This window comes from Onthophagus taurus, chromosome 5 (genome assembly GCF_036711975.1).
Source record: "Onthophagus taurus isolate NC chromosome 5, IU_Otau_3.0, whole genome shotgun sequence".
Classification (NCBI taxonomy): domain Eukaryota; kingdom Metazoa; phylum Arthropoda; class Insecta; order Coleoptera; family Scarabaeidae; genus Onthophagus; species Onthophagus taurus.
In genome coordinates this window covers 7,651,257-7,666,754 of record NC_091970.1, presented here as the reverse complement: position 1 = coordinate 7,666,754, position 15,498 = coordinate 7,651,257, and the positions used below count along the sequence as shown (strand labels likewise).

At 30.4% G+C, this 15,498-nt stretch overlaps 1 protein-coding gene across 2 annotated transcripts in view; it reads left to right on the top strand.

Moving 5' to 3' along the window:
- The window catches only part of LOC111421975 (uncharacterized), a 220,012-nt gene that overhangs the window by 199,089 nt on the left and 5,425 nt on the right, over nucleotides 1-15,498 (top strand). The gene's annotated exons all lie outside the window — the stretch shown is intronic.

The window sequence follows — 15,498 nt, the reverse complement described above, 5'->3', positions numbered from 1 at the left end:
AAGGATTTTTCACGACGATTACAAATATGTCAAAATTGACGTTGAAATTTCTAACCGGAAATTGACCACAACTTCATTAACATTGAAGATAAATATGTCGTGTTTGTACTCATTTTAAAGGATTTTTAATGAAAATTACAAATATGTCAAAATTGAGGTTGACATTTTAAACGTGAAGTTAGTTATCATATAATAGAAGTTTTATAACTGCAGTTAATCTAATGTTAGTCACTTTTTTGAACTTTCAACTTTTAATTTTCACATATTTGTCAACTTTATAAAAAATCCTTTAAAATGAGTCCAAACTCGACATATTTAACTTTAATATTAATGGAAATACAATCACTTCCGGTTTGAAACGTCAACGTCAATTTTGACATATTTGTCATCTTCATTAAAAAACCTTTAAAATGAGTCCAAACATGACGCACTTATCTCGAAAAACAAAAAAGTTAGAATAAAAAACGTTAAATCCGAAGTTAGCAACAATTTAATTTTTAAGTATTAATACCAACCTTAATTTTTTATTTTTTTTTATTATATTTTTGTTTTTGTAACAAATATTAAGACATTTTATAAAAATTAAGAATATGTCAAAATGACATTGACATTTCAAACCGGAAATTTACCACAACTTCATTAACATTGAAGATAAATATGTCGTGTTTGTACTCATTTCAAAGGATTTTTAATGAAAATTACAAATATGTCAAAAGTGAGGTTGACATTTTAAACGTAAAGTTAGTTATCGTATAATAGAAGTGTTATAACTGAAGTTAATCTAATGTTAGTCACTTTTTTGAACTTTCAACTTTTAATTTTGACATATTTGTCAACTTTATAAAAAATCCTTTAAAATGAGTCCAAACTCGACATATTTAACTTTAATATTAATGGGAATACAATCACTTCCGGTTTGAAACGTCAACGTCAATTTTGACATATTTGTCATCTTCGTTAAAAAACCTTTAAAATGAGTCCAAACATGACACACTTATCTCGAAAAACAAAAAAGTTAGAATAAAAAAAACGTTAAATCCGAAGTTAGCAACAATGCAGATAACAATTTAATTATTAAATATTAATACCAACCTTAACTTTTAATTTTTTTTATTGTATTTTTGTTTTTGTGATAAATTTTAAGACATTTTATAAAAATTAAGAATATGTCAAAATGACATTGACATTTCAAACCGGAAGTTGCTTATATCTCGAGTAATATTGGAATTAAACGTATCATGTTTGGACTCATTTTAAAGGATTTTTCACGACGATTACAAATATGTCAAAATTGACGTTGACATTTCTAACCGGAAATTGACCATAACTTCATTAACATTAAAGATAAATATGTCGTGTTTGTATTCATTTTAAAGGATTTTTAATGAAGATTACAAATATGTCAAAAGTGAGTCAGTTTTCCGCACTTTCTTTTTATTTTTAACGTTATTTTTGGGTCATTTCACGTTGATTAAAATAAATCGTCGATTTTTAAGCCACATGACGATGATTCTTGAATTTTTCCCAAGTTTCAGTAGAGTCTCTGAAGATGGCCAAGGGCCGAAACTGGTTAGACTTATGTTCTATATCCTAATAATGGCCTAATTATGCATTCCAAATGGTTTTCTTATATCACTAATAATTAAAAAAATATGGGGGTGAGCCACTTTTGAGGGACACCGGTATAGTTCTTAAGAATCTCCTCTATAGTTACTTTTAAAAAATGGCAACTCTAATTTTAATGTCAAAAGTGACATTTAAATGACGTCTTAAAGATTAAATTTACAATTTTCTTACAGTTTGACATTCCAAATGATATGTCAACCTCAATTTTTGTTATCAATTGACGTTTTAACTGTCAAATTTGATGATTTTGCATCACACGAATATTTTAATATCAAAAGTGACATTTGAATGACAGCTTAAAGATTAAATTAACAATTTTTTTTACAGCTTGACATTCTCAATAACACGTCAACCTTAATTTTTGTTACCAATTGACGTTCTAACTGTCAAATTTGATTATTTTGCATCACACGAAAATTTTAATGTCAAAAATGACATTTAAATGACATCTTAAAGATTAAATTTACAATTTTCTTACAGTTTGACATTCCAAATGATATGTCAACCTCAATTTTTGTTACCAATTGACGTTCTAACTGTTAAATTTCATGATTTTGCATCACACGAATATTTTAATAGAAAAAGTGACATTTAAATGACATCTTAAAAATTAAATTTACAATTTTCTTACAGTTAGACATTCCAAATGATATGTCAACCTCAATCTTTGTTACCAATTGACGTTCTAACTGTCAAATTTGATTATTTTGCATCACACGAAAATTTTAATGTCAAAAATGACATTTAAATGACATCTTAAAGATTAAATTTACAATTTTCTTACAGTTTGACATTCCAAATGATATGTCAACCTCAATTTTTGTTACCAATTGACATTCTAACTGTCAAATTTGATGATTTTGCATCATACGAATATTTTAATATCAAAAATGACATTTAAATGACATCTTAAAAATTAAATTTACAATTTTCTTACAGTTTGACATTCCAAATGATATGTCAACCTCAATTTTTGCTACCAATTGACGTTCTAACTGTCAAATTTGATTATTTTGCATCACACGAAGACTTTAATGTTAAGAGAGACATCTAAATGATGGCTTAAAGACAAAATTGACAATTTGACATTCTAAATGACATATTTACCTTATTTTCTACAACCAATTGACATTCTAACTATCAAATTAGAAACAAACCAGATTGATTCATCCAATCTGGTTATAAAATCGAATATATGTACCTTAAGTTGCACCTTAAATTACAATTAGATTTTAACTCTAAAATTATTTCTTTTTTAGGAGGCTTTAGCCCAAATTTCAGAATATTCGGAAGCCGGGATAACAGTTCGCGGGACTTACGTCCAAACGGGAAAAGCACCCCCGGAAGGAGAGCGAAAACTTTATTTAGCAATTGAAAGTACCAGTGATATAGCCGTATCGAAAGCCAAGTCAGAAATAACACGATTAATCAAAGAGGAATTGTTAAAATTACAAACGGCGGGTCACCACACCTTTAATAAATCAAGATATAAAGTTATTTAAGGAAATATTTTAATCGATTTTGTGAGGTTATGTTGTAATTTGACATAATTATTAAAAAAAAGTTAATTTTATATATAAAAATGTGTTTTATTATTGTAATAAGAGTATTATTTTTAAAAAAATTATTCTTTTTATACCAATTTATAAGCAGCTTAGTCGAATTTATCGATTTATTTATAAATATTTTTTTTTTGAAGTGTGAGGTTATGTTGTAATTTGACATAATTATTAAAAAAGTTAATTTTATGTATAAAAACGCGTTTTATTATTGTAATAAGATAATTATTTTTAAAAAAATACTCTTTTTACACAAATTTGTAAGCAGCTTAGTCCAATTTATCGATTTATTTATAAATTTTTCTTTTTGAGGTTATGTCATAATCAAAACGTCAAATTAATTTTTTTTTAATCTTGCGCGGGTTCCGCCCCAACAGTTTCACTAGTTTCATACGCCCAAAATTCATGAAATTCAATTAAAATACTCAAAAAAGTATCACCTTGCCCACAAAAAATAGGTTGACTTTGATAAAAGTTATTAGTACCTAGCATTTTTTCCTAGTTTTTTCAGAAAAGGAATTTAATTATCTATAAACATTCCTCTAAGACGCCTGGCTAAACCTAAAACTTTCTAGTTTTAGGTCTACTGTTAGTTCTAGTTTTACTTGTTATTTAACCCCAAATTCTTGTACATTTTAATTGATGTAAAAATATTTTTTTTTGATTTAATCCACTTACCTTGCTTATAATTTCATCCATTTACCCATTTTGAATTAAATACGACCTTTAAATCCAATTAATTATGTGTTTTTCATTAAAAAAACTTAAATTCAACAATTTTTTGACAAGCAACTGCAATATTTGGATCTTAATCACCATGGTAACCGAGTCAAGTTGGATAACCTTAAAATAATAAAATTTTATTCCGATTTTTTTATCAATTCTAACCTAATTCTTTACGATTATCTCGCATTTTTTTAATATCTTTATATTTTTGTGTATTGCTTCTTATCCGTTTTTGCGGATATCGAGCAGCAAATGTATCGCATGTTCTTGTTAAAACTTTGTTACATTCTCCATAGATAATAAATAGATTTAGATAATCTTCATTAGTATAATTTAAACGTGCGGGCATAGTGAATTTTATAAATGATATAATGACATTTGTGTTACCTTCATTTGTTTCTCGGTAGTCATGGCCGTCTTTGACACAAAATTGTTTTGAATAATCTTAAACTATTTAAAACGAAAATTACAAAGAAACGGCGATAGTTAGATATAGGGAACCTTACATAAAGTTACCTTTATTTTTAATGTAGATTCAGATACAATTAAAAAAATATATGGTTTCCATTTAATTTTTTTGAGTTTTTCGCTTTTTCTTATATAAATATTTGGCAGCTTTTTTTGAACACCCTGTATGTAGTAGGACAACATATGAGCTACCAAAAGTTAAGCTATAGTCTCTTTTTCAAATTCCTTTCATCAGATATAACAAATACTTAACAGTGTTAGCAGAAATACACATAACATACGAGCCTGCATAGGTAATTTTTTTACATAAATTTGTAAATATTTCAGAAACGGGTAAGAATTTTATATAAGATGTTTAAGTAAAAGTTAATTAAAATCGGACGTAAAATCTAAATATGTAATAATATATAGGTGGTTCCATTTAAAATAACGAAGTTGTTGTCTACTTCCGGTATAACCGGAAGTGCGACAATCTTGAAAATATTTTAGGTGAGTTGGGCATATCGACATAAGTGCACCTACAAATTTTCAGAAAGATACTACTCATAGTTTCTCCTATATCGATCGACGCAGTTCGTCGTGGGACATCCTGTACAGGGTGTCCCAATTTCGATGTCCGCATAGGCTATCTCCGAAACTAAAAGAGATAGAAAAAAAGTAGCTTACATGTCACGATCTCGTTTTTCGAGAAAATGCTAATGCCGAAAACTCCGAACAGCTATCGTCTTTTGTTTTCGTCCTATCGGCAAAAACTGAAAATTATGCGAAAACGGCAATCGCGAATATCTCACTTATTATCAAAGATGGAGTATTATAAATAAAACATTATATGGGCAACTTTTTACGAAGAATTCAGTGGCGTAGGTAGAATTTTTTTCACATTTTTTATTTTCGAGGTTTTTGACGTAACTTTATTTTTTTAAATGGAAACCATAGTTGGCTATGACCTAAAATAATTTGTTATTTTCTTCTGATAACAAATATATATAGTTTGTGGGGCATATTTCTTATAGTTATTGAATAATTAACAAAAATTCATTTTGTTCTATCTAAACATAATGTATGTATTTAAAAGTTAATGTTGCTATGGTGATAACCATACATACTATGATGGAACATAATGTATCAAATAATTGCCAAAGTTTGTATTTAAAAATTCGATAACAACTCTGGCATTATGAGCTGATATGATGCACCAGCATGTTAGGTGAAAAGTATAACAAAACTAAATAAAACATTACAATGAACTTCGAAAATTATGAAAATGTAACATGATGGAATGCTATATGTTATCAGATAAGAATGCGACGTTAGCCGCGGAATTATATTTCACAAGGTATCCGGAAAGAAGACAACCGCACGTAAGAACCTTCAGCCGGTTAGCAGAAAATTTAATAGATTTTTGGTCCATCCCCAAACCACGTGCAAAAACATACCAAAATGGCCTGCAAGAGGATGAAGTCAATGTGTTGGCTTCACTTGCGATAAATCCATCAACATCTTGCAGAGAAATTGAACAAGACGTCTGACCCAAAAACCGCTGCTTCCGAATATGAAAGAAAAATATGTATAAACCATACAAAGCGGGCCTAACTCATTATTTACATGCAGGAGATGTCAATCTAAGATTAGAATTTTGTAGATGATATTTAGAAAAATTAAATAATCTGCTGTTTGTTCAAAACGTCATCTGGACCAATGAAGTCTCTGAGTGTTCAAAGAAGGTTGAGATTCAATGTATGGTGTGCCCTTTAGATAATAGAATGTTGGCATATAGTATCTACCATAAAAACTTAAACTCAGGTAATACCTCAATATATCAAGGCAGCACATTGTGCCTTTGGTCGACAATTTGCCATTAAATAAGTCTCAAATGATATATTTTCAATATGACAGAGCACCAGCACATAATGCCAGAGTTGTCAGTGAATTTTTAAATACTACTACAAACTTTGGCAATAATTGGAAACAACGGGCATGTTCAGCCGGTGTCAACTGTTAAGTTGCTATATTAGCAGTCGCGGCTGAACGATATGCTAAGTCAGCGCTGTTACGCAGCAGTTTAGTAAATATCTCAGCGTAAGTAATCTGCGCTTAGTTTGTCAGCGGTTGTGAAATTCTAGGTTAGGATTAATATTTTTTGTTTCTCCCCTTTAATTTTGAAAACTGGCAGAACTGTATAAAATGAAATGAGCCTTAAAATCAACATCATCATCCATTATCTCTTGTAATAACACAAAATTTTCAAAAATATTATTGTTGGCCATAGTTTTAGGTTATGCTGAACTGCTAATTCTCAATTGCTTGTTCAGCCGATTTCGTTCCGCTGTATTAAAGCTCATACAACTAGCTGACTGATTTAATTCAACTGTTGACACCTGCTGAACGTACCCAATGTTTTCCATCGTGGCATTGTTATCACCATAACAACATTAAGTTTTAAATACATACAATAGTTTTAGAAAGAACAAAAAAATTGATACATTATGTTCCATTATAGTATGTATGCTTATCACCATAGCAACATTAACTTTTAAATACATACATTAGTTTTAGATAGAACAAAATGAATTTTTGTTAATTATTCAATAACTATAAGAAATATACCCCACAAACTATATATATTTGTTATCAGAAGAAAATAACAAATTATTTTAGGTCATAGCCAACTGTGGTTTCCATTTAAAAAAATAAAGTTATGTCTCAAATCTCGAAAATAAAAGATGGGAAAAAAATTCTACCTACGCCACTGAATTCTTCGTAAAAAGTTGCCCATATAATGTTTTATTTATAATACTCCATCTTTGATAATAAGTGAGATATTCGCGATTGTCGTTTTCGCAAAATTTTCAGTTTTTGCCGATAGGGCGAAAACAAAAGACGATAGCTGTTCGGAGTTTTCGGCATTAGCATTTTCTCGAAAAACGAGATCATGACATGTAAGCTACTTTTTTTCTATCTCTTTTAGTTTCGGAGATAGCCTATGTGGACATCGAAATTGGGACACCCTGTACAAGGTTAACGGGTATTTGTGATTTCGATAGAAGACACTATGACGAATCGAATGCCGTAGAGATCTTGATCATCGACTACATCGTTTACGAGTTATCAGCACTTAAAAAAAGTCATTTTTGTGTTATTTTCGTCTACCTTCGCATTATGTTGGCGTTTTAGCGAAATTCGAAAGAGATTTCGAATCGGGCATTTCCACTTTCGTATTGATCAAAGATTACGCTTTCGAATGAGACATTGTTTATCGAAATCGGTTGACTGGTTCTCTTGTTATAATCAAAATACTATACATGTAAAATCTTATCTAATTGGGGGCTAACTTCGCATAGGTTAATTTTTTTTTAATTTTTTCCACACCATACAGAGATATGGGAGAAAGAATAAATTTTTCGATTAAGTAACGTAAATGTAATTGATAGTTAATATTAGTAAACAATGTTGTGCGAAAGTGGCACCAAATCAGTGAGATCCCACGAAATTTCGAGATTACAGAGACAAACATCCCAGCCACTACAAGCCACGACGTATGCTCTGGGAAAGCCGATCGAAATTAAATCCTAGTCGGCGTCGTTGTAGCGTCGCGACGCCTCCGCCACCAAACCCACCGGACGTGGAATCACCAACAAAGTGCTTCTATGATTATACACAAAGATACCAACCGGCTTACAACAATCCCCGTTATCGAAACGTTAACCAGATGTTCGTTGGTGTGCGTGTATGTACATGTCATCGTGGGACGTTCGCCGTGGAAATCGGAGGTGGGGTAGGCGTCGAAACGTGCACGAGCAAGCAAGCAAGCATCAGGATGTAGCGAAGTCAGACGATGCTGAACACGGAACCTAGCAAACTGTAGCCTTAGGTCAATATTGACCGCTGTAATGACCGGGGCCTGTTTGGTACTTACCCCCTTCAAACGTCAGATCGTGCGGCGCCGCCATCGCAAACATTTGGATTTCAAAGTGAATCGGCACGGCGAAAACCCGGTTTAGATAAACCGGGGCTGAGCGACGCCTACGACGATGTGACGCCTAAATGGATGCCTGTTGTAATGCAATTAAGTCACGATGTTTGCGCGTCGAGTAGGTACGATTTCATATGTGATTTTCAAAAAGAGGTTGATGTTAAACTCAAATAAATTAGAATATAACAAATAAGTTTAAATTTATGCGTTATTATGTCTTGTAGATATGGTTTTGTGCATTAATTACAAACAATTCTCATCAACACTTTTCCTTTTCCAGTTATAACAAAATTTGTAGCCAAAAACGTCAATTAAGAGATTTTGCGATTTCATACAAGGTGATTTTCAACCTATTATAATGACTAATAGGCGAAAAAATGTGTAATAAAATATTTTCTGTTTCATAGATATTCCCGTGATACTTACTTTCAAATCAAGAATACATAGAACATTTTAAAATAACATCACAGCAAGTGTTCGATGTTATTTCCCATATTTTCTATCAATTGGGCTCCACGATCTCCCACTAGCGCGGCCTAAACCAGGGTGTTGGCGGATTTTCTAGGCAGCAGAATGTATCTGATTTTGTAATATTTGCTCAGTATTAACTTTTCTGGTGTGCACTATGCTTTTTAAGTTACCCGAAAAGTAAAAATCAAGAGGATTGAGGACATCTCGACCTATCCATCTTCCAGGAAACACATTATTTACATGTCGCTGATTATATCAGATACCTAGGAAACTAAAAAACTTTTACTAGAATTTTTTTCATTTATTAGTCATTATTTGTCCAGAGGAATAAATCCCTCAGTTTATGCGTAGAGGTTGAATCACCCTGTATTTGTATATGTTACAGGCCGTACATGAAATCAGACCGTAAGTATACGGTCTAGGCGGTATCTATACGGTCTAGATGGCACAGACCGTATGGAAATGACGAGGTATTTTATATTACACAAACAAAGGTACGTTAATATTATAGTTACTTGTTACATAGTAATATAACCTAAAATTAAAAAAATAAAATAGGTTTTATGAACAACTGTATGAACGAAGAAAAGATGTTGCCGATAACAACCGCGGCTTAACGAGAGAAAAATATAGTAGTCTCATTGAAGAAGTAAAAATTGCTAAGGCTGCTAAAAAAAAAATCCAAGAATGCAGTGGCTCTTAAAGCATTATGATGTTTTATCTGTTCAGGGGGTAGAAAAACTGATAGTGCCTCTTAACAATGATTTAGTTGATGTAATATATTACGTAAATGACGACGAGTTGTTTAACATTCTTCAAGAACTACACACATCCACAAGTATGTTCTGTAATTGGAGTCATATATGGAGTAGGTAATTAATAAAATCACTTTTTACTTGCAGGTCATGGTGGTAGAGATCGCATGATGAAAAAAACAAAGGAAAAATACAAGAATATAGTGCGTACTGAAATTTTATTGTTTATTAACTTGTGCGCTCCATGTCAAATGAAACAAAAAAGGGAATTATATCAAAACTGATGATCTTCAATGATCTGAACTCCAGATGTCAAGTAGACTTAATCGATTATCAGTCGCATGCTGATGGTAAATACAGATTTGTCCTGGTGTACCAGGATCACTTAACAAAATTTGTTATTCTGCGACCACTTGAAAGTAAACGCGCAGAAGAAGTCGCTTACCACCTTGTAGACATCTTTACCACTTTTGGGACTCCTGCAGTTTTGCAATCTGACAATGGACGCGAATTTTGCAATAGAATTATTGAAGAATTAAAAAGTTTGTGGCCTGAACTAAAACTGGTCCATGGAAAACCGCGTCACAGTCAAAGTCAGGGTAGCGTCGAACGCGCTAATCAAGACGTGGAGAACATGTTAACAACTTGGATGTTGGAAAACGAAACAGAGCATTGGAGTCAAGGTCTACGATTCATACAATTTATGAAGAATACATCTTTGCACTCTGGAATAAAATATATGAGGCCATGTTCGGGGACAAACCGAAAATTGGATTAAAAACTTCTAATATTCCATTAGAAGCAATGGATAGCGTAACAACCGAAGAAGATCTGGAAAATGTGATTAATTCTATTCTGATTGAAAACACAGAAACCGTTCAACTGGAAACAGAGCAACTAGCGCTGGAAGGTGTTTCAACAGAAAAAGATTTAGAAGAAGTGGTTACGTTGGTTGTTACTGACAACACACAAACCGGACAATCCCAATTGCACCAAACAGCAACGACCAAAAATGTACCACTAGAAAATAACAATAACACTCAAACACTCTCGTATAAAATATGCGGTAGTTTTTTCAATCCCACTAATCGTGATGCCTCACATGCTGAGAGCACGTCCTTGGAAAATATTTGCAATTTTTGCAATAGAAACAGAAACATAGCAAATGCCAGAAAGGGCGCGTATGATGGATTACAAGCACAGGCAAAACGAATGAAATTAATATCAGATAGCACCCATCCAAAACCACAGATTGGATCAACTGTGAGGATTCCTGTTCCAGATGTCGATCGTGGCAGGGGAGATGCTCGGTCAGTTTTAGCGGTAGTGTTAGAAGCTACAGCAGATGGTTTTTACCGCTTGGGTACAAAACTAGGAGTCATTGCAAAATACTACTAACATTTTGAAAATTGAAGAAATCACCAAAGATAAGGAAGTTTCTCTTAGATCGGTGGCAACAAGTCAATCTACTGGGCATGGACAAGGTTTCAAAAAATGTTACTGTAAGACTAAATGTCAGTCAAACAAATGTGCTTGTCGAAAAAATAATGTATTATGTAACTCAAAATGTCACAATAGTCTAACTTGTACAAATAAATAAAAAATGCATTTTTTTCTTTGTTTAAAATATTACAGTAATATGTATATCGTCTATTTGCAGATGGACCGTTTATAAATAGACTAGTCCTTTTTCAAACCGACTAGTCCGTTTATTAAAGAACAAGCTTCTTACACATATAGACTAATAATTTCAGTCCATTTACATATGGACGAGTCCTTTTGTATACGATCTTGTTTACATATATGGTCTGTAACATATATAAATCAAAATGTCAACCAATTAGAAACAAACCATTTATGAATTGTGTTTTTATGATTTATTATGAACAATTTTTATTAATATCATTATCCTCCACACTTTTTAATTTTTGAGTTAAACCCCATTTTGTTGATAAATCCTCAAAATTCGTAATATTAAACATTTTAAATTTACTAGGTTGGTAATAAATTTAGTTGGGTTATAATAACGTTTTTTGCATTAATTATAAACAATTCTCATCAAAAACATTTTCTCCTATCATTTTTCATTTTCGAGTTATAACAACAATTAGTAACCAAAAACGTCAATTTGGAGATTTTGCGATTATATATCTATAAATAAAAATTTCAACCAATTAGAAACAAACTATTTATAAATTATGTTTTTATGATTTATTATGAACAATTTTTATTAATATCATTTTCCTCCACACTTTTTAATTTTTGAGTTAACCCCCATTTTGTTGATAAATCCTCAAAATTCGTAATATTTGAGATTTTAAATTTACTAGGTTGGTAATAAACTTAGTTGGGTTATAATAACGTTTTTTGCATTAATTATAAACAATTCTCATCAAAAACATTTTCTCCTATCATTTTTCATTTTCGAGTTATAACAACAATTAGTAACCAAAAACGTCAATTTGGAGATTTTGCGATTTTACATCTATAAATAAAAATTTCAACCAATTAGAAAGAAACCATTTATAAATTATGTTTTTATGATTTATTATGAACAATTTTTATTAATATCATTCTCCTCCACACGATTTAATTTTTGAGTTAAACCCCATTTTGTTGATAAATCCTCAAAATTCGTAATATTTGAGATTTTAAATTTACTAGGTTGGTAATAAACTTAGTTGGGCTATAATAACGTTTTTTGCATTAATTATAAACAATTCTCATCAAAAACATTTTCTCCTATCATTTTTCATTTTCGAGTTATAACAACAATTAGTAACCAAAAACGTCAATTTGGAGATTTTGCGATTATATATCTATAAATAAAAATTTCAACCAATTAGAAACAAACCATTTATGAATTATGTCTTTATGATTTATTAGAAACAATTTTTATTAAAATCATTCTCCTACACACTTTTTAATTTTTGAGTTAAACCCCATTTTGTTTATAAATTCTCAGAATTCGTAATATTTGAGATTTTAAATTTACTAGGTTGGTAATAAATTTAGTTGGGTTATAATAACGTTTTCTGCATTAATTATAAACAATTGTCATCAAAAACATTTTCTCCTAGCATTTTTCATTTTCGAGTTATAACAAGAATTAGTAACCAAAAACGTCAATTTGGAGATTTTGCGATTTTATATCTATAAATAAAAATTTCAACCAATTAGAAACAAACCATTTATAAATTATGTTTTTATGACTTGTTATGAACAATTTTTATTAATATCATTCTCCTCCACACGATTTAATTTTTGAGTTAAACCCCATTTTGTTGATAAATCCTCAAAATTCGTAATATTAGAGATTTTAAATTTACTAGGTTGGTAATAAATTTAGTTGGGTTATAATAACGTTTTCTACATTAATTATAAACAATTCTCATCAAAAACATTTTCTCCTATCATTTTTCATTTTCGAGTTGTAACAACAATTAGTAACCAAAAGCGTCAATTTGGAGATTTTGAGATTTTATATCTATAAATAAAAATTTCAACCAATTAGAAACAAACCATTTATAAATTATGTTTTTATGATTTATTATAAACAATTTTTATTGATATCATTCTCCTCAACGCTTTTTAATTTTTGAGTTAAACCCTATTTTGTTGATAAATCCTCAAAATTCGCAATATTTAAGATTTTAAATTTGCTAGGTTGGTAATAAATTTAGTTGGGTTATAATAACGTTTTCTACATTAATTATAAACAATTCTCATCAAAAACATTTTCTCCTATCATTTTTCATTTTCGAGTTATAACAACAATTAGTAACCAAAAACGTCAATTTGGAGATTTTGCGATTTTATATCTATAAATAAAAATTTCAACCAATTAGAAACAAACCATTTATAAATTATGTTTTTATGACTTATTATAAACAATTTTTATTAATATCATTTTCCTCCACACTTTTTAATTTTTGAGTTAACCCCCATTTTGTTGATAAATCCTCAAAATTCGTAATATTTAAGATTTTAAATTTGCTAGGTTGGTAATAAACTTAGTTGGGTTATAATAACGTTTTCTGCATTAATTATAAACAATTCTCATCAAAAACATTTTCTCCTAGCATTTTTTATTTTCGAATTATAACAACAATTAGTAACCAAAAACGTCAATTTGGAGATTTTGCGATTTTATATCTATAAATAAAAATTTCAACCAATTAGAAACAAACCATTTATAAATTATGTTTTTATGACTTATTATAAACAATTTTTATTAATATCATTTTCCTCCACACTTTTTAATTTTTAAGTTAACCCCCATTTTGTTGATAAATCCTAAAAATTCGTAATATTTAAGATTTTAAATTTGCTAGGTTGGTAATAAACTTAGTTGGGTTATAATAACGTTTTCTGCATTAATTATAAACAATTCTCATCAAAAACATTTTCTCCTAGCATTTTTTATTTTCGAATTATAACAACAATTAGTAACCAAAAACGTCAATTTGGAGATTTTGCGATTTTATATCTATGAATAAAAATTTCAACAAATTAGAAACAAACCATTTATGAATTATGTTTTTATGATTTATTATGAGCAATTTTTATTAATATCATTTTCCTCCACACGATTTAATTTTTGAATTAAACCCCATTTTGTTGATAAATCCTCAAAATTCGTAATATTTGAGATTTTAAATTTGTTAGGTTGGTAATAAATTTAGTTGGGTTATAATAACGTTTTCTGCATTAATTATAAACAATTCTCATCAAAAACATTTTCTCCTATCATTTTTCATTTTCGAGTTATAACAACAATTAGTAACCAAAAACGTCAATTTGGAGATTTTGCGATTTTATATCTATAAATAAAAATTTCAACCAATTAGAAACAAACCATTTATGAATTATGTCTTTATGATTTATTAGAAACAATTTTTATTAAAATCATTCTCCTACACACTTTTTAATTTTTGAGTTAAACCCCATTTTGTTGATAAATTCTCAGAATTCGTAATATTTGAGATTTTAAATTTACTAGGTTGGTAATAAATTTAGTTGGGTTATAATAACGTTTTCTGCATTAATTATAAACAATTCTCATCAAAAACATTTTCTCCTAGCATTTTTCATTTTCGAGTTATAACAACAATTAGTAACAAAAAACGTCAATTTGGAGATTTTGCGATTTTATATCTATAAATAAAAATTTCAACTAATTAGAAACAAACCATTTATAAATTATGTTTTTATGATTTATTATGAACAATTTTTATTAAAATCATTCTCCTCCACACGATTTAATTTTTGAGTTAAACCCCATTTTGTTGATAAATCCTCTAAATTCGTAATATTTGAGATTTTAAATTTCTTAGGTTGGTAATAGTGATGTTTGAGTCATAATCGCTTACGCATAACTTCGTATTGATTCATTGGAATCAATTTTCACCCACAACATTCTCAACTTGCCAAAAAAAATTCGTAAGGAAAGTTAACCCAGAATCAAATTTTTTTTTAACTCCATACAAAATATGATTGTAAAAAACATCGTTAACGTGTCGCCGTGCCCAAATTGAATGTGGGGACACGAAAGAGAATACTGTCACAAAACAAAAGCGAGAAAAACATAACCCTATCGCTGCGTATCATAGGTCCGTGAAATATTTGCGTAGTGACAGAATAAAGTCCCTCTCAATAGTTTATACTCTGGTCCCGTTATCGAGACCTCCACTGACCTCCACCGAGCTCCTCGCTCCCCCAAACCCCAAAAAAGCAAAAAAAGGGCGGCTATGGTTTTCGGGTTGTGAACGTTGGGGGTTGTTCTAAAATCCGGGGGGCGGCAAAAGCAACATGGATATAGAATAGATAGAGAGCGAGGGAAAAAGAGGGCGAATATGTGGCTCGTTTTTCCGCGTTTGTCATCTGTTTTGCGTCGGCGGCGTCGGCGTCGGGACGCGCG